Source organism: Ranitomeya variabilis, chromosome 1 (genome assembly GCF_051348905.1).
Source record: "Ranitomeya variabilis isolate aRanVar5 chromosome 1, aRanVar5.hap1, whole genome shotgun sequence".
NCBI classification, from domain to species: Eukaryota; Metazoa; Chordata; class Amphibia; order Anura; family Dendrobatidae; genus Ranitomeya; species Ranitomeya variabilis.
The window spans coordinates 7,595,044-7,619,123 of NC_135232.1; the positions used below are offsets into that span (position 1 = coordinate 7,595,044).

A 24,080-nucleotide genomic window follows, 5' to 3' on the forward strand; every position below is an offset into this window, starting at 1 on the left:
GAGAAATGTTATTTATTAACTATTTTTTGTGACATATCTCTCTGATTTAAGGGCATAAAAATACAAAGTTTGAAAATTGCAAAATTTTAAAAATTTTCGCCATATTTCCATTTTTTTCATAAATAATCGCAAGTAATATAGAAGAAATGTTACCACTAACTTGAAGTACAATATGTCACGAAAAAACAATCTCAGAATCAGCGGGATCCGATAAAGCGTTCCAGAGTTATAACCTCATAAAGTGACACTGGTCAGAATTGTAAAAATTGGCTCGGTCATTAAGTACCAAATTGGCTCTGTCACTAAGGGGTTAAGAAAAAACAATTATGGATTTAAAAAAAACAAACAAACCCATCCAGCTAGTCGGGCTGTATGGGTTGCATGGAAGTGCGGGTCCGGTGTACTGGTGAGGACGTCCCTACAGACAGTTTCCCCAATAACCTGCAATGTGTGAACTCGGCCTGATCCAGATCCATCTGCGTTACTCTCCACTAATGTCACCCCGCGCTTAAGAATTATAGAAATGAAAACTCAACTCATCGCTGTCAGACAAGTTTATTACAAGTCAAATAGTTAGAAATAAAAAAGAGAAATATATAAATATGCATACATACAAATGAATAATAAAGAGTTTTAGAAATCAAAACAATGAATTAAACATTAAAGACAGATTGACAAAAATGCAAAACACATTTTGTACCAAAGTCCCCTGTGCTTTAGCAGCAAACATTGTATTGTGGTGCTTAAAGGGAACCTGTCACCCCCAAAATCGAGGGCGAGCTAAGCCGACCAGCATCAGGGGCTTATCTCCAGCATTCTGTAATGCATTCTGTAATGCTGTAGATAAGCCCCCGATGTATCCTGAAAGATGAGAAAAAGAGGTTAGATTATACTCACCCAGGGGCGGTCCTGTCCGATGGGCATCGCGGTCCGGCGCCTCCTATCTTCATCAGATGACGTCCTCTTCTTGTCTTCACGCTGCGGCTCCAGCGTAAAGTACTGAGGTGCACAGGCGCTGGGCCTCTCTGACCTTTCCCGAAGCCTGCACACTGCAGTACTTTGCTCTGTCCTCAACATGGAATATAAGTACGCCTGCACCGGAGCCGCAGTGTGAAAACAAGAAGAGGACGTCATCCTATCAAGATGGGAGGCCCCGGACCACAACGCCCATCGGAAAGCCCATGTGAGAATAATATAACTTCTTTTTCTCCTCTTTCAGGATACATTGGGGGCTTATCTACAGCATTACAGAATGCATTACAGAATGCTGGAGATAAGCCCCTGATGCCGGTGGGCAGGAGCGGACCGGGGCGGGGAGAGAGATGCGAGGAGCGGACCGGGGCGGGGAGAGACCCTAGCAAGACAATATAAAATGGAGAGAAAGGGAGGTTTTGGGGGTTTTTTTTGTAGTAATTATACTCATCTATCTGACATTATCAGATGCCCACAGTGTCATCCCTTTGGGTCCTTGCATGGATTGTGGGGGCACCGCGCCATTCCACTTGGTGAAGAGAAGTCCAGTGATGAGATGACATCTGCAGGGAGGTCACTGCTCGGGGGGACAGCCACAATACCTAGAAAAAAAACAGAAAAAATCATGCAGAAACCTCGATACAAGTAGTGGCCACCGGGCTAATACTGAGCAGCACAGCGAGCGAGGAGAGAATAAGGCTAAGTGCACACGTTGCAGAATTGCCACGGAAATTTCCACGGCAATTCTGGAACTCCTGCCGTGGGTATATCGCATGCGGAATTGGCATGCATATTCCTAGCGTTTTGCAAGCATAATTATCTTGCAGAATGCTAAAGTTTTCCAAGCGATCTGTAGCATCGCTTGGAAAACTGATTGACAGGTTGGTCACAAAAAAAATAGTGTTTGACAAGTGTGACCAACTTGTTACTATTGAGGCAGCCTATGCAGCATCAATAGTAAAAAGATATAATGTTAAAAATAATGGTTATACTCACCATCTGATGGCCCCCGATCTCCTCAGCGCTGCATGCGGCCGCTTCCGTTCCTATAGATGCTTTGTGTTCAGGACCTGCGATGACATCATGGTCATGTGACCGCGACGTCATCGCAGGTCCTTCACACAAAGCATCTACAGGAACGGAAGTGGCCGCATGCACCGCTGAGAGGTGGGAGGACTCCGGGGCAGGGCCGGCGTTAGGGGCAGGCAGACTAGGCAGCTGCCTGGGGCCCCCGCTGCCCTAGGGGCCCCCAGCCAGGGGCAGACATACTGTTGATGGCACTGCTCCAGGGCCCAGAGGTGGAGGGGGGCCCCTGCAGGCAGGCCCGGTATCATGCAGGGTCGGGCCCCTCTCACTCCCTCCTGTAATCATGGAACACCCAGTGTCGGGGAGAGAGCGGGGCGCGAAGTGCAGGAGATCAAAAAGGGGGCGTGTCATGCAGGGAGAGACGCTGGCCAATGAACGCTTTCCTTACCTCACAGTGACCAGACTGAGGAGAGCGCTCACTGGCTGCCGTCTGTTCCCCTGCATGGCGTGTCCTAATGGTGAGTACTCGCCTACAGTCAGGGGCCCCGGCTGCACAGCACATAGAGCCATCATGGAGGAAGAGCAGGACTTACAGGGGTCTTCTGCTCCCTCCACTGTTCTGCTCAGAGCAGGCTGCAGCGTCTCCTCACAGAGCAGAGATGGGGGAGGAGCTCACTGCAGGGGCAGCACGGCAGCAAAATGTATGCTGTGAAGTGACCTGAAGAGTAATGTGCAGTTATAGTGCTCTTTATAACTTATCTCTTCATAATTTTAGTCATGGAACTTTTTGAATTTGAGTCTTTTCCTCCCTTACTGGGAATTTATCATCAGGTGCTGTCTGCTCTGTGCCCCATCCCCCACAGTGGGGTCTGCAGCCCTCTCCAGCTGAACTGACCTGCAGGGCTCATCTGATCACCTATACAAGATTAGTATGTATGTATGTATATGCTTGTATATGTATGTGTGCATCTGTGTGTATCTATGTGTATGTTTCTGTGTGTGTATCTGTGTATGTACAGTATATGTGTGTATGTATGGTATAGTTGTATGGCTGTGTGTGTATGCATGTACAGTATGTGTGTATCTGTGTATGTGAAATAATTTGTATGGATATATGGTATATATGTATGTTTATGTGCATGTACATACAGTATATGTATATGTGTGTACGGTATGTGTATACTATGTATATACTGTATGTGTGTATGTACGGTACGTGTATGTGTATCTGTATGTTCGGTATATGTGTGTGTATGCATGTACGGTATATGTATGTATGTACGGTATGTGCATTTGGGTGTATTTTATATGTATGTACGGTATGTGTGTACTATATGTATATAACTGTATCTGTGTATGTACGGTATATGTGTGTGTATCTGTGTGTACGTACGGTATATGTGTGTACGGCATTTGTGTGAATGTACGGTATATGCATGTGTGTATGTACGGTATGTGTATGTATGATGGTATATGTATGTGTATCTGTGTGTATGTATGGTATATGTATGTGTTTGCATATACTGTATTTGTATGTGTATCTGTGTGTACGTACGGTGTATGTATGTGTATTTGTGTGTATGTATGGTATATGTATGTACGGTATGTGTATACTATCTGTGTATATAACTGTATGTGTGTATGCATGTAAGGTGTATGTCTGTGTATGTACGGTATGTGTATTTGTGTGTATGTATGGTATATGTATGTACGGTATGTGTATACTATCTGTGTATATAACTGTATGTGTGTATGCATGTAAGGTGTATGTCTGTGTATGTACGGTATGTGTATCTGTGTGTATGTACGGTGTATGTATGTACAGTATATGCCGGAACAAAAATCATTGTTCTCATCAGCACATCGCCCAGTTAAAACTGCAGATATTCTGCTAAGATGATACTGTATGGGGACAGATTGATTTACTAGTGATCATTCTGTCCCCAGCCAGTGTAAAGAGGCTGGAAACAAGTGGCGAATTACTTCAATATTGTTGATCACGCTCGTTTAGTGGCCTGAAATCAGCGCATGTAGCTACAACCAAAATGTTTCTGTTGGTGCAATATGTTAGCATTTGGGGCCCCATTTTAAACTTTTGCCTAGGGCCCCACTTTGCCTAAAACCGGCCCTGCTCCGGGGCCATCAGATGGTGAGTATATCGCTATTTTTTATTTTAATTCTTTTTTTTTACCAATTATATGGTGCCCAGTCCGTGGACGAGAGTCTCCTCTCCTCCACCCTGGGTACCAGCCGCACATGATCCGCTTACTTCCCGCATGGTGGGCATAGCAACAAGCAGGAAGTAAGCAGATCAATGCACTCCTATGTGTGCAGAATCCCCGCGATTCCGCAAGTTTAATGAACATGCTGCGTTTTTTTTCTGGAATGCGATTCTGCTCAGGAAAACAACACAGCATGTGCACAAAAAATGGGGATTGCATTCTATTAAATAGGATGCTTAATGTGAGCGTTTTTTTCGCGTTTTTATAACGAAAAACCGCAAAAAAAAAGCGACGTGTGCACACAGCCTAAAGCCCGGGATCTGGAGACACTGTTGTCACGTAGCGACGCTCCCAGAGATCACAGGTCAGTCATCAGCCTGACATCATGTGTGCCCAATAATATTAATGAGAAAATGTTTTATGTAAAAAAAAAAACAAACAAACAAAAAAAAAACGACTCCTCACCATCAGGCAGAGATTCTCATGCCAAGTAATATCAATCCCTCAGATGTCCATCATCATTCATCCCCTCCCCTGTTCGCCTCCACACACGTAGCACTATACTTCCCTGCACCCCCCCCCCGCAAGTGACATCACACACTGACCTGCACAGCACGTGACATCAGCCCCCCACACCACACAGACCCATGCGAACAACATCAGCCCCATTCTGCAGGTAGACCCCCCACGCATGCAACATGGCCCCCTTCCCACACAGACTCCAGCACGCAGCCTCTCTTCCCCAGAGACCCCCAGCCCCACTCGCAAGGAACATGACCCCCTTCCCACAGAGACCCCCAGCATGCAGTCACCCTTCCCCAGGCAGGCCCCTCCAGCCAGAGGTGTATCTAGCCTCTCCTGCACCCGGGGTAAAGGATCAGTTTGGCGCCCGCCCCCCCCCCCCCCCCAAAAAAAAACAAAAAAAAAAAAAAAACAAAAAAAAAACTTCCCCATTTGAACCTTAACTCTATTGACACATAATGTCCTGATTTGTGCCCCCTACAAGGTCCTGATTTGTGCCCCCCACAAGGTCCTGATTTGTGCCCCCTACAAGGTCCTGATTTGTGCCCCCTACAAGGTCCTGATTTGTGCCCCCCACAAGGTCCTGATTTGTGTCCCCCACAAGGTCCTGATTTGTGCCCCCCACAAGGTCCTGATTTGTGCCCCCATCCCCCCCGTATCATATGTTCCTCAGTCTTTCATCCAGCCCCCTGGCTTTGCTTCAGTCTTCAGTCACAAGTGTGACACATACCGTTGCGTTGCTCCTGGCTGCTGCTCCCGACCCTCCCTATCATGCTTGCAGGCTCCATATAGCCGACCCCCAACCAGCCAGCCCCCTTAAATTTCAAACATTATCATTCTGACTGATTCTCTATTAAAGGGAACCTGTCACCCCCAAAATGGCTGGTGAGGTAAGCCCACCGGCATCAGGGGCTTATCTCCAGCATTCTGTAATGCATTCTGTAATGCTGTAGATAAGCCCCCGATGTATCCTGAAAGATGAGAAAAAGACATTAGATTATACTCACCCAGGGGCGGGCGGGCGGTCCGATGGGCATCTCAGCTCTGCTCCGGCGCCTCCTATCTTCATTCCATGACGTCCTCTTCTGGTCTTCACGCCGCGGCTCCGGCGCAGGCGTACTTCATCTCCCTGTTGAGGGCAGAGCAAAGTACTGCAGTGCGCAGGTGCTGGGACTCTCTGACTTTTCCGGCGCCTGCGCACTGCAGTACTTTGCTCTGCCCTCAACAGGGAGATGAAGTACGCCTGCGCCGGAGCCGCGGCGTGAAGACCAGAAGAGGACGTCATGGAATGAAGATAGGAGGTGCCTGAGCAGACATGAGACACCCATTTGACCGGACCGCAGCGGGACCGCCCCTGGGTGAGTATAATGTAACGTCTTTTTCTCCTCTTTCAGGTAACATCGGCGGCTTATCTACAGCATTACAGAATGCATTACAGAATGCTGGAGATAAGCCCCTGATGATGGTGGGCTTACCTCACCAGCCATTTTGGGGGTGACAGGTTCGCTTTAAGTTCGGTCAGTGTCTTCAGCGTACCCGGTCCCCGCGGTCTGGAGCCCTTCTTACCACCAGCACCGTCCAACAGTGCACTCTACACCCGAACACTGGCGCCATGCAGCAGCAGCCAGTCACAGTCACGCTCCGTGACGTCAGCCGCTTCCCTGACGCGGAAGTGCCAGCGGCAGTCAGCGCCTCTCAGCGGTCGTCAGGGGCCAGGGCTTAAAGGGAAGGGACTCGTCTCACACAGATTCACAGTGACAAGACGAGCGGCGAGCTGAAAGGCATGACTAGGGACAGCTGTGGGGGCGGCAGATGCTGCCGCCGAGGAGCCTCCTTGGACCGCCGCATCATCAGGCGGCCCGCTGGCGCCCCCCTGCCAGCTGCCCCCCCGGATACTCCACTGCCTCCACCACACAGTCCCATGCAAGCATCACTCCCTTCCCCAGGCAGACCCCCCAACACGCAGTCCCATGCAAGCATCACTCCCTTCCGCAGGCAGACCCCCAGCATGAAGTCCCATGCAAGCATCACCCCCGTCCCCAGGCAGACCCCCAGCACGCAGTCCCATGCAAGCATCACCCCCTTCCCCAGGCAGGCCCCTCCAGCATGCAATCCCATGCAAGCATCACTCCCTTCCCCAGGCAGACGCCCCAACACGCAGTCCCATGCAAGCATCACTCCCTTCCCCAGGCAGACCCCCCAACACGCAGTCCCATGCAAGTGTGGAGATCAGACTGAAAGAATCCATTGTGTCTTTCTCCTGAGACATCTGGCTTATTTCAGGAAACTTAAGCAAAGTTGACATTTCCTTTTATGGACGCATTCCTTCTTGATAGTGTAACCTTTTACCTACATACTAGAAGCTGAACCTTATCTCTAGTATAGGATGTTATTGTATAAGGATGTGAAATATGAGCGCTTGTACGCATGTCTGTAAAATGTTTAACTTTTTGCTATAAAAAGGAGGGGTAGAGCCCAGTGAGTCAGACGTGCTCCTGGGTTTCCCCTGTATATGATCACACAACCTTTTGTGCTGCGTGTCATTTCACTGGGATCCCTACCTCTAGTAAGCCAGGGACTGAGAAGGACTCAACATTACTTTGGCGCCCGAACAGGGACCTGAGGTGAGAGTATTTGCTCGAGATTTACCTGCGGATACGGACAACGGAGATCTGGGATAATGGACGGCAAATGAACTGAAAAACCTGGCCAGGTAAGAGACATTATTAGTTCTCTTTTATCTGCCCTGTATTATCCGAAAGATCTCTATGAGCCGTGTCACGCTGGGTTAGTCTAGTAGTGAGTAGATACCTATAAAACTCGGGTTACCATATTGTATAGATTTATGAGTCCTGTCCCTGGCAGTGTGTGAACAGTGTGAAGGTTGTGGTATGTTGTGAAAGAAGAGCAAAAGTGCGTAGAAAAATAAGCCGAAATAGTTGGGGTATAAGCCTTATACACGGAAGTCAGCCTAACTGGGTCATGTGGTTGCGTCCTTCTGGGAGACCTCCGCCCATGCTTGACTCTCATTAAGTGCTTAACCTTCTTCATTTCTGGATAAGGTTTGATAGAATGAGCCCAGGACGCGGTTTCATGAGCCTGGGACAAGTATGCTAACTGACACAGAAAGTTTTGTGATCTGTATGGTGTTGCTGGGTCTGTTTGCGTGCATAATAGCACTTAAGTACGTCCTGCATATTAGAAGAAATGGAGCAGACAAGCCTTTCAATATTTTAGCTCCCTAGGAGAGAAGGCAACGAGACATCACCATAGAGTAAGTGATTGTCCAAACGTCACCTGGGGTAGAAATAGCTAATATTGAAAAAGAAAAATGGGAAATAAACAGACAAAAACCGTCTTAGGACAAGTGGAAGCAGCAGATATCATACAGGAAAGATGTGGAAAGACAGTCAGAAGGCAGATTAGAAGGGTAAGAGAAAAATTGGGAATTTCAGAAGCACTTATGTTCAGTACAGAATGGGAAAAACTGAGTAAAGAACGAGGTGGAATTATCAAAGACAATGGGTGGGAAGAAATCATACACTGTATGATAGAGGTCTCAAAAACAGCTAAAGAGGAGAATTGGAAGTACGATCCAGACACTTCCAAATGGATCATGGGGAAGGGAAAAAGTTGTGACATAATCCCGCCACCTTACCTAGATCCAAAAGCCCAATCATTTGTACCATCTGGAAGAGCAGAAGGAGGAAAACAATTTCCAGCCTTGTATCCCAATCTTGGTGGGGTAGGAGGATGGGAATGTTCACACTGTGGACAACAAAATCCAGATTGGAGAAATGATTGCCTAGCCTGTGGTACACCTAGATATGGCGCTGTACTTGCCCCTGTTAGGGTAGTACCAAGACCTTTTAGAGAAGCTGGTGCTGACGGGGTAATGAACACCAGATATCATCAGACCAGACAATACTTTCCTTGGTCCCCTGCTGAGGGTATGTCACTCTTGCATAATGCACCGGATCCCACTCAATACCCCATAAGGTTTGCGCAGTATATACAACAAATCATGCAGACTCATGCTGGGGTCTGGGCGGACGGGGAAGAATTATGTAGAATGAAAATGTCCCCCGGACTTTTTCAGGAATTATTGACACACCTACAGCCCAATAGACCAGTGGCAGAAGGGGGTGCCTTACAGACAGAAGCATCAGGTATCCAGTTCACAGAGGCATTAATAATTTTCATGAGAGGAAAACAGAGGGAAAGGGGGTCTACAGGTGTGATTATGCAGAAATTTGGGCAAAGTATTGAAGAATATAGTCAAGAACTAGAAAATAGCTTTAGGGATGAAGGATTGGATTTGACTGATGCTTCAGTAAGGAGACTTTTTACAAAACAATTAATAGAGGGGCTAGATCCGAAAATCAGAGAAAAATTTAAATCCTCTACTCCAGATTGGAGAACAATTGAACAACCAAATATTGTGAAACAACGATGTTTAGGAATAGCCATGGATATGAGAGAGAATCGTAAGCCTGTTAGAATAGCACAAGCTAATACAGGAGGAAGAATGAGACACAATTTTCCTTGTCACTACTGTAAAAAGCCAGGTCATTTCCAAAGAGAGTGCAGGAAGAAGTTGGCAGATATAAAGTCAGGCAAATTTGTTCCCAGAAATAACCCTCCCCAAACGGACAACCAGCAGAAATCTACCATCATAGATGGTCCCATATCAGATTCAGATTGACTCGATGTGTTACAAACTTCCCTACCAGCTAGAAGACCTATGATACAGGTGAATGTGGGGGGGAGAGAGATTCCATTTTTGATAGATACAGGTGCAACTTCCTCAATTTTGAATCAAGATTTTCTTCCGAATCCGGAAGATATTTCAGAACAAACAACTTTTGCTGAGGGTTATGATGGGGTAATTCGAACACTGCCATATACTGTGCCCCTAGAGGTCTCATTAGGACCTAAATGTTTTGCATCCAGATTTTTGTATGCCAGAGGTGCCCCAACATGTCTGTTAGGAACTGATGTACTAAAGAAATTAGAAGCTAACATCAATTTTAGGGACGATGGCACAGTTATGTTGACTATCCCTGATGATGCAGAAACATTAGAACAATATGTCAGAATTCAGGCTTTTGAGGATTATACTGAAGAAAAAGAGTACACCACAGATCTAGACCTCTCAACGGTCCCAGAAACACTGTGGGCACAGGGTGACACTGATGTGGGATTATTGCATATCTCTCCTGTAAAATTATCTGTGCAACCAGGAACTGTTCTCCCACAGCTCAGACAATACCCTGTGAGTGCCCAGCAGGAATTAGCAATTACAAAACAGATAGAGGGATATAGAGAGAAAGGAGTTTTGGTAGAGATACAATCACCTGCTAACACTCCTCTGTATCCAGTCAAGAAGAGAACTCTTGATAAGGGTTCCATGCCCAAATATCGTATGGTACATGATCTAAGAGAAATAAACAAAGTTCTAGATCCAATCACCCCAGTTGTACCCAATCCTCATACGTTACTATCACAGATACCAGCCAGTTCTCAAGTGTTTACTGTAATAGATCTTTCAAATGCATTTTTCTCGGTTCCTTTACACCAAGACAGTTGGCATTTGTTTGCATTTACATTTAAGGGCAAACAGTTGGCGTGGACACGCCTTCCACAGGGAATGATACACTCCCCTACTCTTTATTCAAATGCCCTACAAACAGTTCTTCAGAGGTTTGAACCCGAACCACAGGTAGTAATTTTACAGTATGTGGATGACATACTACTTTGCTGCCCAGATCTAGAAACTGCAGAAAGGTCCACTGTGAGTTTACTATGTTTTCTAGAAAAAGAAGGGTGTAAAGTGAATAGACAAAAGCTACAAGTTTGTCAGATCAAAGTGGTCTTTCTAGGTCATTGCATTTCTCAAGGTAAAAAGCATCTTACACCTCAAAGAACTGAAGCAATAAGACAGATGAATGAGCCTAGAAATCATAAACAGCTACGAGCATTTTTAGGAATAGTGTCTCATTGTAGACAATGGATTATACATGCCAGTCAACTAATGCAACCACTGTATGACTGTGTAAAAAGTGAACCTTATTTGTTGACAAAAGAAGGTCAGATTTCGTTCCAACAATTAAAAGATGCCCTTGTTTCAGCTCCAGCGTTAGGGCTACCAGACTACACCAAACCATTTCAGCTTATGGCTGCAGAAGTTGATTCTCATGCTACAGGAGTTCTTACCCAGAAGCATGCAGGGAAACAAAGACCAATTGCATATCTTTCAGCAAGGTTAGATCCCGTAGCTAGAGCAGCGCCAACCTGTGTACGTGTAGTTGTTGCTGTCTCACTATTGTTGGACAAAGCATCAGAAATTGTCCTAGAGCATCCACTCACAGTTCAGACTACACATGATGTTTATGGGATATTAAACCAGGTCCAACCAAAACACATTTCCATGGCCAGACATTTGCGGCTGCAGTCTTCTTTGCTGCTCCCCTCTACTATCACATTTGCAAGGCTTCAGACTCTTAATTTAGCTACACTGCTACCTCTCGAGTCTGAAGGGGGGAATAAGGACACTGATCCACACGCAAATTTTTTCCCTACAGACACACATGATTGTACAGAGCTCATTTTACAAGAAACGGTAGGCTTACCCAATGTATCCGAAACACCACTTCAAAATCCAGATTTAGAGCTGTTTATAGACGGTAGTAGGTTTGCAGATGACACAGGTAACTTTCATACAGGGTATGCAGTTGTGTCAGAATCTGAAACTCTCAAAGCAGAACCACTTCCACCAAAACAGTCTGCACAAGAAGCAGAACTAACAGCATTGATCGAAGCGCTAAAAATAGCTGAGAATCAGACAGCTAATATATACACTGATTCTAGGTATGCACATGGTATTGTGTTTGACTTTGGAGTAATCTGGAGAGCTAGAGGTTACATGACAGCGTCAGGCCAACCTGTAAAACATGCTTCTCTGATCAAACAGATCTTAGAGGCTGCACAAGAAACAAAAGAAGTAGCAGTAATTAAGGTAGCTGCACATGTGAGACTCGACACTAGGGAATCTAGGGGAAATGATAGGGCTGATAAAGCAGCCAAGGCAGCAGCGGTCAAACCCTTACAGCAGGTTCATACTGTAAACCCCACAGAAAATACTGAAGATAGACTGAGACAAGCACAGGAAGATGCAGGAGAAGAGGAGAGGGACAGGTGGAAAAAGGAAGGGGCAGAAGAACAAGCAGGAATTTGGAAGAAAGATGGACTAATATGTCTACCTAGAGCCTGGTACCCGATTGTAGTTGGTGGACTGCACCACCCTACTCATGTGTCTGCAAATGCAATGACACTACTGGCAAAGCAAGTCTGGTTGGCTCCAGGTTTTGGCAACTACGCAAGAGACTATTGTGCTGCATGCGTTATATGCCTGGCACATAATCCCGGACAGACAACAAAGACCCCTATGAAGCACCACGTCCGACCTCTCTATCCGTTTCAGCGATTACAAATAGACTTTATCCAGCTGCCAAAAAGTAATGGGTATGAGTATGTGTTGGTGTGTGTGGACATGTTCTCAGGGTGGCCAGAGGCCTATCCAGTTCGGAAGGCTTCAGCTAAAAACACTGCTGTAAAGCTAGTTGCCGAACTGATACCCCGTTACGGTCTCCCTGAAGTGATCGAGTCAGATAGGGGTACTCATTTCACTGGAGAAATATTTCAAAATGTACTGAAAATGTTGGGTGTTGAAAGTCAGTTACACACTCCGTACCATCCTCAAAGTTCTGGTAAGGTGGAACGCATGAATGGAACTTTAAAATTAAAAATACAGAAAGCCATGGCTGAAACAGGAAAGCCTTGGACAGAATGCCTTCCACTGGCCCTTTACTCAATACGCAATACCCCAAGGGGTAAGACTAAACTGTCTCCATATGAAATTTTGTTTGGTAGGACTGCCAATTTAGGATGTTATTTTCCACAGCAACTTGTGTTAAATATTGAGTCATTGACTTCTTATGTGCAAAATCTTCAGAAACAATTAACTAAGGTGCATGCACAAGTTTTTGCTTCCCTTCCAGATCCTGACAACATTGAAGGAAGTCACAAATTGGAACCAGGTGATCAAGTCTATGTAAAAAGACACACCAGAAAGGCTCTAGAACCAAGGTTTGACGGACCCTTCCAAGTCCTGTTGACAACACCTACATCAGTCAAGCTTGAAGGAAAGGCATCATGGATACATGCAAGCCATTGCAAAAAAAGCAGTATAAACTCATGATATTGATGTTAATAGTATTAACCACGACAAAGGCATGGGAAAGACTAAATTCTCTAACCCCTTTGAACAATAGATTCGTACAACATCATAGAAAATTAGTGCATGACTTGTTAAACAATACACAAACCCTGGCAGATTGTTGGATCTGTACCCATTCACCAGTATCAGCCACAAGTATACCTTTTCTAGCAGTTCCCGTGTCAGCAGAAGAAATATTCGCTTGGCCTAATTGTTCAGACAAACTGGCCAACAACCAAACTGGTAATGCTAGGCTGTGGAATACTACAATCGCCATACCAATTGTGGGATGGGTAGAATTTCCTTGGTGGCAGGGTAATCTCTCAGGGAGTAATACACATCTACAATATTTAGCATTTAAGGGAGGAGCATGGGTACCTAGGAATAAGACTGGATTAACTGATCTAGGACAGGTCCCCACTGAAAATCTACAGCTCAGTTTCAGTACAACCGCCCCTTCCTCTGATGCCTTCAAACCTGTAGTATTGGAAAGATACATACATAATAGAAAATGGGAACATTCTGAGTTGTTCCCCCAAGGTGATGTAAACAGTTGTACAAGCAAACCGGGGAACCTGGTTTGTAATGAATCTGATGAGTATGTCAATGGAATGCCTGTATGTGGGAATCCCGCAGCCGGGTACTGTAGCCCCTTGGGACAAAAACCCTCTTGGTGTATGCTTCAGGATGTATCTAGATTTGTGGATTTGGCTCACAGATTGGTATTGCAGCACTCAGCTCTATGGGATCTGCCTGAAGGTACATTTTGGATATGCGGAGAAGGAGCATATAAATGGCTTCCCGTAGGTATAAAGGGTACTTGTACATTAGGACGCCTAACCCCGGCTACTTTCATAATTTCAAATAAACAAGTGAATATGCAAGCCGTGCCCAAGCACACACTGTATAAAAGAGCTGCAGATAACTCACCACGTCCCTCGGGGAGACCACACATAGTGCAAATGGGTATAGCCAATAAAATTGTCAGTTCTATTTTTATTTACCCTATGATTACACAAATGTGGGATAAACTGGTTAGGGCCACAGACTATCTAGATGATCAAATTTGGGATATATTGGATATACTAAACACTAGTATAGCTGTACAGAATCAGCTTATAATAGTCATCAACCAACATACCCTGGTATTGGATTACCTAACTGCCTCACAAGGGGGTATGTGTCAAATCATCGGACCCACCTGCTGTCATTATATAGACCCGAATAGTACGATGAGTATGACATTCAAATTAAAGGATGTACAACGACTCAGAGATCAGTATGACAAAGATAATGACCAGAATAAGGATAGCTGGTGGTCAGATACCTTTTCTTTTCTTAACCCAGCCAACTGGTTCAGAGGAATCGGTGGGTGGGTTGCTGGAATTATGCAGAGCATAATACATATAGTTATGATTATTGTAGTCATATACGTACTATTCCAGATTGTGCTCAAGGGTATCTCAGTATGCACAGATAAACTTTGTGTAATAGATGCAAGAGTATAAATTAATATTACCGTACTAATTTTTGTTTTTATATTTTAGTATACTGCTAAAGAAGAAAATAATTTGCGATAGAAGAATTAATACTAGATTTGATTCTCTTACTAATAATATAAGTGTGTACATGTGTAATACCAAAAATAAAGGCTTTGTCTTTAGCCCTGTGGTAATAAAAAAAGAATATGTCAAAGGGGGGAATTGTGGAGATCAGACTGAAAGAATCCATTGTGTCTTTCTCCTGAGACATCTGGCTTATTTCAGGAAACTTAAGCAAAGTTGACATTTCCTTTTATGGACGCATTCCTTCTTGATAGTGTAACCTTTTACCTACATACTAGAAGCTGAACCTTATCTCTAGTATAGGCTGTTATTGTATAAGGATGTGAAATATGAGCGCTTGTACGCATGTCTGTAAAATGTTTAACTTTTTGCTATAAAAAGGAGGGGGTAGAGCCCAGTGAGTCAGACGTGCTCCTGGGTTTCCCCTGTATATGATCACACAACCTTTTGTGCTGCGTGTCATTTCACTGGGATCCCTACCTCTAGTAAGCCAGGGACTGAGAAGGACTCAACACAAGCATCACTCCCTTCCGCAGGCAGACCCCCAGCATGAAGTCCCATGCAAGCATCACCCCCGTCCCCAGGCAGACCCCCAGCACGCAGTCCCATGCAAGCATCACCCCCTTCCCCAGGCAGGCCCCTCCAGCATGCAATCCCATGCAAGCATCACTCCCTTCCCCAGGCAGACCCCCAGCACGCAGTCCCATGCAAGCATCACCCCCTTCCCCAGGCAGACACGCAGCACGCAGTCCCATGCAAGCATCACCCCCTTCCACAGGCAGACCCCCAGCACGCAGTCCCATGCAAGCATCACTCCCTTCCCCAGGCAGACCCCCCAACACGCAGTCCCATGCAAGCATCACTCCCTTCCGCAGGCAGACCCCCAGCATGAAGTCCCATGCAAGCATCACTCCCGTCCCCAGGCAGACCCCCAGCACGCAGTCCCATGCAAGCATCACCCCCTTCCCCAGGCAGACCCCCAGCACGCAGTCCCATGCAAGCAACCCCACCCCCGGCAGACTCCCAGCTTGTGCATGAACATCCCGTTACCTGATCTGTGACCCCCGATCACTCCGAATCCTCCAGATCCCGACATGACGTCCACAGCTCCCTGGTGTCTGCTCCATGGACTGGAGGAGGAGGCGCCGCCCCTTCTGGTCACATGGGCGTGACGTCAGCAGAGGGCCTTTAGCCTCTAGCATAGTGGGAAGGGAAATGGCGCCTCAGGAAGGACACGCAGAGACGACGACACAAGCGGCCTACAGAGGTCTGCTGCCCATAGGAACCAGGAGTGAGAGCCTGAGCCCCAACTACCGGTACCGAGACGGATCTTCTCAGACTATTCACTTCTTCATGATTGGAGATTAGTACCACAAACAACAAGCACCACAGGTCCTCCTCTATACATCACCGTCCTGAGGAGGCTCATTCACCGTCAGCTCTCTGTATACGCATCTGGTGCAGCCACAAACTGTGTCCCCCGCCGTAAGGCACATGATAGACCACCAAGAACACAGGCTCTGCCGTCCACCACGCGGGAGCAATCATTACTGACCCATTCCGTCCGTGAGGCACAGGATAGACCGCCAGGAGCACAGGCTCTGCCGTCCACCACGCGGGAGCAATCATTACTGACCCATTCCGTCCGTGAGGCACAGGATAGACCGCCAGGAGCACAGGCTCTGCCGTCCACCACGCGGGAGCAATCATTACTGACCCATTCTGTTCGTGAGGCACAGGATAGACCGCCAGGAGCACAGGCTCTGCCGTCCACCACGCGGGAGCAATCATTACTGACCCATTCCGTCCGTGAGGCACAGGATAGACCGCCAGGAGCACAGGCTCTGCCGTCCACCACGCGGGAGCAATCATTACTGACCCATTCCGTCCGTGAGGCACAGGATAGACCGCCAGGAGCACAGGCTCTGCCGTCCACCACGCGGGAGCAATCATTACTGACCCATTCCGTCCGTGAGGCACAGGATAGACCGCCAGGAGCACAGGCTCTGCCGTCCACCACGTGAGGTCACACGGGAGCAATCATTACTGACCCATTCCGTCCGTGAGGCACAGGATAGACCGCCAGGAGCACAGGCTCTGCCGTCCACCACGCGGGAGCAATCATTACTGACCCATTCCGTCCGTGAGGCACAGGATAGACCGCCAGGAGCACAGGCTCTGCCGTCCACCACGTGAGGTCACACGGGAGCAATCATTACTGACCCATTCCGTCCGTGAGGCACAGGATAGACTGCCAGGAGCACAGGCTCTGCCGTCCACCACGCGGGAGCAATCATTACTGACCCATTCCGTCCGTGAGGCACAGGATAGACCGCCAGGAGCACAGGCTCTGCCGTCCACCACGCGGGAGCAATCATTACTGACCCATTCCGTCCGTGAGGCACAGGATAGACCGCCAGGAGCACAGGCTCTGCCGTCCACCACGCGGGAGCAATCATTACTGACCCATTCCGTCCGTGAGGCACAGGATAGACCGCCAGGAGCACAGGCTCTGCCGTCCACCACGCGGGAGCAATCATTACTGACCCATTCCGTCCGTGAGGCACAGGATAGACCGCCAGGAGCACAGGCTCTGCCATCCACCACGCGGGAGCAATCATTACTGACCCATTCCGTCCGTGAGGCACAGGATAGACCGCCAGGAGCACAGGCTCTGCCGTCCACCACGCGGGAGCAATCATTACTGACCCATTCCGTTCGTGAGGCACAGGATAGACCGCCAGGAGCACAGGCTCTGCCGTCCACCACGCGGGAGCAATCATTACTGACCCATTCCGTCCGTGAGGCACAGGATAGACCGCCAGGAGCACAGGCTCTGCCGTCCACCACGTGAGGTCACACGGGAGCAATCATTACTGACCCATTCCGTCCGTGAGGCACAGGATAGACCGCCAGGAGCACAGGCTCTGCCGTCCACCACGCGGGAGCAATCATTACTGACCCATTCCGTTCGTAAGGCACAGGATAGACCGCCAGGAGCACAGGCTCTGCCGTCCACCACGCGGGAGCAATCATTACTGACCCATTCCGTCCGTGAGGCACAGGATAGACCGCCAGGAGCACAGGCTCTGCCGTCCACCACGCGGGAGCAATCATTACTGACCCATTCCGTCCGTGAGGCACAGGATAGACCGCCAGGAGCACAGGCTCTGCCGTCCACCACGCGGGAGCAATCATTACTGACCCATTCCGTCCGTGAGGCACAGGATAGACCGCCAGGAGCACAGGCTCTGTCGTCCACCACGCGGGGTCACACGGGAGCAATCATTACTGACCCATTCCGTCCGTGAGGCACAGGATAGACCGCCAGGAGCACAGGCTCTGCCGTCCACCACGTGAGGTCACACGGGAGCAATCATTACTGACCCATTCCGTCCGTAAGGCACAGGATAGACTGCCAGGAACACAGGCTCTGCCGTCCACCACGCGGGAGCAATCATTACTGACCCATTCCGTCCGTGAGGCACAGGATAGACCGCCAGGAGCACAGGCTCTGCCGTCCACCACGCGGGAGCAATCATTACTGACCCATTCCGTCCGTGAGGCACAGGATAGACCGCCAGGAGCACAGGCTCTGCCGTCCACCACGCGGGAGCAATCATTACTGACCCATTCCGTCCGTGAGGCACAGGATAGACCGCCAGGAGCACAGGCTCTGCCGTCCACCACGCGGGAGCAATCATTACTGACCCATTCCATCCGTGAGGCACAGGATAGACCGCCAGGAGCACAGGCTCTGCCGTCCACCACGCGAGGTCACATGGGAGCAATCATTACTGACCCATTCCGTCCGTGAGGCACAGGATAGACCGCCAGGAGCACAGGCTCTGCCGTCCACCACGTGAGGTCACACGGGAGCAATCATTACTGACCCATTCCGTCCGTGAGGCACAGGATAGACCGCCAGGAGCACAGGCTCTGCCGTCCACCACGCGGGAGCAATCATTACTGACCCATTCCGTTCGTAAGGCACAGGATAGACCGCCAGGAGCACAGGCTCTGCCGTCCACCACGCGGGAGCAATCATTACTGACCCATTCCGTCCGTGAGGCACAGGATAGACCGCCAGGAGCACAGGCTCTGCCGTCCACCACGTGAGGTCACACGGGAGCAATCATTACTGACCCATTCCGTCCGTGAGGCACAGGATAGACCGCCAGGAGCACAGGCTCTGCCGTCCACCACGCGGGAGCAATCATTACTGACCCATTCCGTTCGTAAGGCACAGGATAGACCGCCAGGAGCACAGGCTCTGCCGTCCACCACGCGGGAGCAATCATTACTGACCCATTCCGTCCGTGAGGCACAGGATAGACCGCCAGGAGCACAGGCTCTGCCGTCCACCACGCGGGAGCAATCATTACTGACCCATTCCGTCCGTGAGGCACAGGATAGACCGCCAGGAGCACAGGCTCTGCCGTCCACCACGCGGGAGCAATCATTACTGACCCATTCCGTCCGTGAGGCACAGGATAGACCGCCAGGAGCACAGGCTCTGCCGTCCACCACGTGAGGTCACACGGGAGCAATCATTACTGACCCATTCCGTCCGTGAGGCACAGGATAGACCGCCAGGAGCACAGGCTCTGCCGTCCACCACGTGAGGTCACACGGGAGCAATCATTACTGACCCATTCCGTCCGTGAGGCACAGGATAGACCGCCAGGAGCACAGGCTCTGCCGTCCACCACGTGAGGTCACACGGGAGCAATCATTACTGACCCATTCCGTCCGTGAGGCACAGGATAGACCGCCAGGAGCACAGGCTCTGCCGTCCACCACGCGGGAGCAATCATTACTGACCCATTCCGTTCGTAAGGCACAGGATAGACCGCCAGGAGCACAGGCTCTGCCGTCCACCACGCGGGAGCAATCATTACTGACCCATTCCGTCCGTGAGGCACAGGATAGACCGCCAGGAGCACAGGCTCTGCCGTCCACCACGCGGGAGCAATCATTACTGACCCATTCCGTCCGTGAGGCACAGGATAGACCGCCAGGAGCACAGGCTCTGCCGTCCACCACGCGGGAGCAATCATTACTGACCCATTCCGTCCGTGAGGCACAGGATAGACCGCCAGGAGCACAGGCTCTGCCGTCCACCACGCGGGGTCACACGGGAGCAATCATTACTGACCCATTCCGTCCGTGAGGCACAGGATAGACTGCCAGGAGCACAGACTCTGCCGTCCACCACGCGGGAGCAATCATTACTGACCCATTCCGTTCGTGAGGCACAGGATAGACCGCCAGGAGCACAGGCTCTGCCGTCCACCACGCGGGAGCAATCATTACTGACCCATTCCGTTCGTGAGGCACAGGATAGACCGCCAGGAGCACAGGCTCTGCCGTCCACCACGCGGGAGCAATCATTACTGACCCATTCCGTTCGTGAGGCACAGGATAGACCGCCAGGAGCACAGGCTCTGCCGTCCACCACGCGGGAGCAATCATTACTGACCCATTCCGTTCGTGAGGCACAGGATAGACCGCCAGGAGCACAGGCTCTGCCGTCCACCACGCGGGAGCAATCATTACTGACCCATTCCGTCCGTGAGGCACAGGATAGACCGCCAGGAGCACAGGCTCTGCCGTCCACCACGCGGGAGCAATCATTACTGACCCATTCCGTCCGTGAGGCACAGGATAGACCGCCAGGAGCACAGGCTCTGCCGTCCACCACGCGGGAGCAATCATTACTGACCCATTCCGTTCGTGAGGCACAGGATAGACCGCCAGGAGCACAGGCTCTGCCGTCCACCACGCGGGAGCAATCATTACTGACCCATTCCGTTCGTGAGGCACAGGATAGACCGCCAGGAGCACAGGCTCTGCCGTCCACCACGCGGGAGCAATCATTACTGACCCATTCCGTTCGTGAGGCACAGGATAGACCGCCAGGAGCACAGGCTCTGCCGTCCACCACGCGGGAGCAATCATTACTGACCCATTCCGTTCGTGAGGCACAGGATAGACCGCCAGGAGCACAGGCTCTGCCGTCCACCACGCGGGAGCAATCATTACTGACCCATTCCGTTCGTGAGGCACAGGATAGACCGCCAGGAGCACAGGCTCTGCCGTCCACCACGCGGGAGCAATCATTACTGACCCATTCCGTTCGTGAGGCACAGGATAGACCGCCAGGAGTACAGGCTCTGCCGTCCACCACGCGGGAGCAATCATTACTGACCCATTCTGTTCGTGAGGCACAGGATAGACCGCCAGGAGCACAGGCTCTGCCGTCCACCACGCGGGAGCAATCATTACTGACCCATTCCGTCCGTGAGGCACAGGATAGACCGCCAGGAGCACAGGCTCTGCCGTCCACCACGCGGGAGCAATCATTACTGACCCATTCCGTTCGTGAGGCACAGGATAGACCGCCAGGAGCACAGGCTCTGCCATCCACCACGCGGGAGCAATCATTACTGACCCATTCCGTCCGTGAGGCACAGGATAGACCGCCAGGAGCACAGGCTCTGCCGTCCACCACGCGGGAGCAATCATTACTGACCCATTCCGTCCGTGAGGCACAGGATAGACCGCCAGGAGCACAGGCTCTGCCGTCCACCACGCGGGAGCAATCATTACTGACCCATTCCATTCGTGAGGCACAGGATAGACCGCCAGGAGCACAGGCTCTGCCGTCCACCACGCGGGAGCAATCATTACTGACCCATTCCGTCCGTGAGGCACAGGATAGACCGCCAGGAGCACAGGCTCTGCCGTCCACCACGCGGGAGCAATCATTACTGACCCATTCCGTCCGTGAGGCACAGGATAGACCGCCAGGAGCACAGGCTCTGCCGTCCACCATGCGGGAGCAATCATTACTGACCCATTCCGTCCGTGAGGCACAGGATAGACCGCCAGGAGCACAGGCTCTGCCGTCCACCACGCGAGGTCACACGGGAGCAATCATTACTGACCCATTCCGTCCGTGAGGCACAGGATAGACCGCCAGGAGCACAGGCTCTGCCGTCCACCACGCGGGAGCAATCATTACTGACCCATTCCGTCCGTGAGGCACAGGATAGACCGCCAGGAGCACAGGCTCTGCTGTCCACCACGTGGGAGCAATCATTACTGACCCATTCCGTCCGTGAGGCACAGGATAGACCGCCAGGAGCACAGGCTCTGCCGTCCACCACGCGAGGTCACACGGGAGCAATCATTACTGACCCATTCCGTCCGTGAGGCACAGGATAGACCGCCAGGAGCACAGGCTCTGCCGTCCACCACGTGAGGTCACACGGGAGCAATCATTACTGACCCATTCCGTCCGTGAGGCACAGGATAGACCGCCAGGAACACAGGCTCTGCCGTCCACCACGTGAGGTCACACGGGAGCAATCATTACTGACCCATTCCGTCCGTGAGGCACAGGATAGACCGCCAGGAACACAGGCTCTGCCGTCCACCACGCAGGAGCAATCATTACTGACCCATTCCGTCTGTGAGGCACAGGATAGACCGCCAAGAACACAGGCTCTGCTGTCCACCACGCAAGGTCACACGGGAGCAATCATTACTGACCCATTCCGTCTGTGAGGCACAGGATAGACCGCCAGGAGCACAGGCTCTGCCGTCCACCACGCGGGAGCAATCATTACTGACCCATTCTGTCTGTGAGGCACAGGATAGACCGCCAGGAGCACAGGCTCTGCCGTCCACCACGCGAGGTCACACGGGAGCAATCAATCCTGACCCTTTCCGTCCAGCAGTGACACATGTGGCAGAGGCCATTAGGAGCCATTGTGACCTATAACAGAGGACGACTTGCCTGTAAAGCTTTCAGTAGAGCAGCGATGGTGAATCTTCCGGAGAGCAAATATTCCCAATACACCTCCTAATAACACGACATCGTAAGAAAAAAAGGAAAAGAGCAAGTGTCTAAACAGCTGATAAATACATGGAGCATCACTACGACAAGATCGTTAGAACCTCGGCCCGCGCTCTCCCCTTCTTGTGACTAGCACCCCACTCTCAGGACCTGGTCCCCAAAACCCACCTGCTCTACTACAACCCACCCCCTTTGGACCTACGTCCCAGAGCCAGCCCACCCCACAATGAGACCTGCAATCCATACCCGGCCCGCACCCTTGGGACCTACGTCACGGTACCAGCCCACCCCACCTTGAGACCTGCACCCCAAACCAGCCCACCCTCCCTCAGGACCTGGGCCCTAAAACCCACGCACTCTACTTCAGCCCACCCCTGGGACCTGCACCCCAAAACCAGTTCGCCCCCCTGGGACCTATGCCCCAAAACCAGTTCGCCCCCCTCGGGACCTGCACCCCTCCACACTTGGCCCACCCCCTTGGGATCTACACTCCAGAACCAGTTTGCCTCCTTCATGACCTGCACCCCAGAACCGGCCCACCCCCTCCGAATGCATTTGCTACCAAGAAGGTCAGTGTGAAGTCGACTTTTACCACCCTGTCCAGCAAGGTCATTAGTTTGGGGACCCCAAGTCTCCTGCCAGGTTCCCTTTAAACATTCCTGACATATCGGGTACCAAACAATCAAAACAAATCCTCATGTTAGGTGCTAACGGATCTACAACTAACCCGGGGGTCTTGCTCATCCACAATGTTCAGTTCTTCATCTGCTAACGGGTTCATGAAAACCTGGTTGCACTACCCGGCCTGATTACTGGAAAACAGAGATTGATGTCTAACGGAAAACAGCAAAAACCAGAGAAATGGAAAACTTTTCTGACACCAAAAAGGCTACATAAACCAGCCCTAACTCAAAACCCTCCATTAAAGGGGCGACTCCATGTGGACATCTCTTTTTAAAATGAGGACCCACAGTACGGCTCGCGGAGCAGCAGCGCTAAGAAAAGTCACAAAAATTGTGTAGAGTCCTCCGCAGCCGCCAGCCTCCGCAAGCCCCGCGTCCACCAGCCCCGGGGGCCGCCAGCCTCCGCAAGCCCCCCTGGCCCAGTCCTGGCTAATGAATGATGGCTTTCAGGCGGATCATATGATAATTATAAAAATATTAACCCCTCGTGATACTCACTTCTTAAAATTGATATGTTTGACAACAGTTTGGTTTTCATCATCAAGCCACAAAGCCCAACTGTCCGTGGTTGTCAAAGTCAACATGAAACCCACCAGAGGCTCCTAAATGAAAGAAGCTCAGCATAAGTTTGTACCCAAAGATGGAGATAAATTTGCAGAAGACCACGGCCTACACTAAGGACACTTGGCCAAAAGCAGACAACGGCGCTCTGCCCGGCGAGTACTTTGCTTTACCAGAGACCCCATTTACTAAATAGCAGCCAACATGGTCATCTGTTGGCCGTTATCTGGACTGGTGTCTAGGCATCTATCTAGACTGTGACCATAAACCTCCACAAAATCCATATGCACTTAGCCTTCCTAACCTGGTTTGAGAATAATGAGTAGACATGATGCAGACAGTAGCGATTGCTGTCCGCAGTCACCAACTGGAAGACGCAGAACTGGA

At 50.2% G+C, this 24,080-nt stretch overlaps 1 long non-coding RNA gene across 1 annotated transcript in view; it reads right to left on the bottom strand.

Annotated features, from left to right (window-relative positions):
• Nucleotides 1-1,162: 1,162 nt before the first annotated feature.
• Nucleotides 1,163-24,080, bottom strand: part of LOC143793644 (uncharacterized) — a 188,648-nt gene continuing 165,730 nt past the window's right edge. The window contains exon 5 of the long non-coding RNA XR_013220168.1: nucleotides 1,163-1,574. This is a non-coding gene — a long non-coding RNA (uncharacterized LOC143793644). The remainder of the gene's footprint in view (nucleotides 1,575-24,080) is intronic.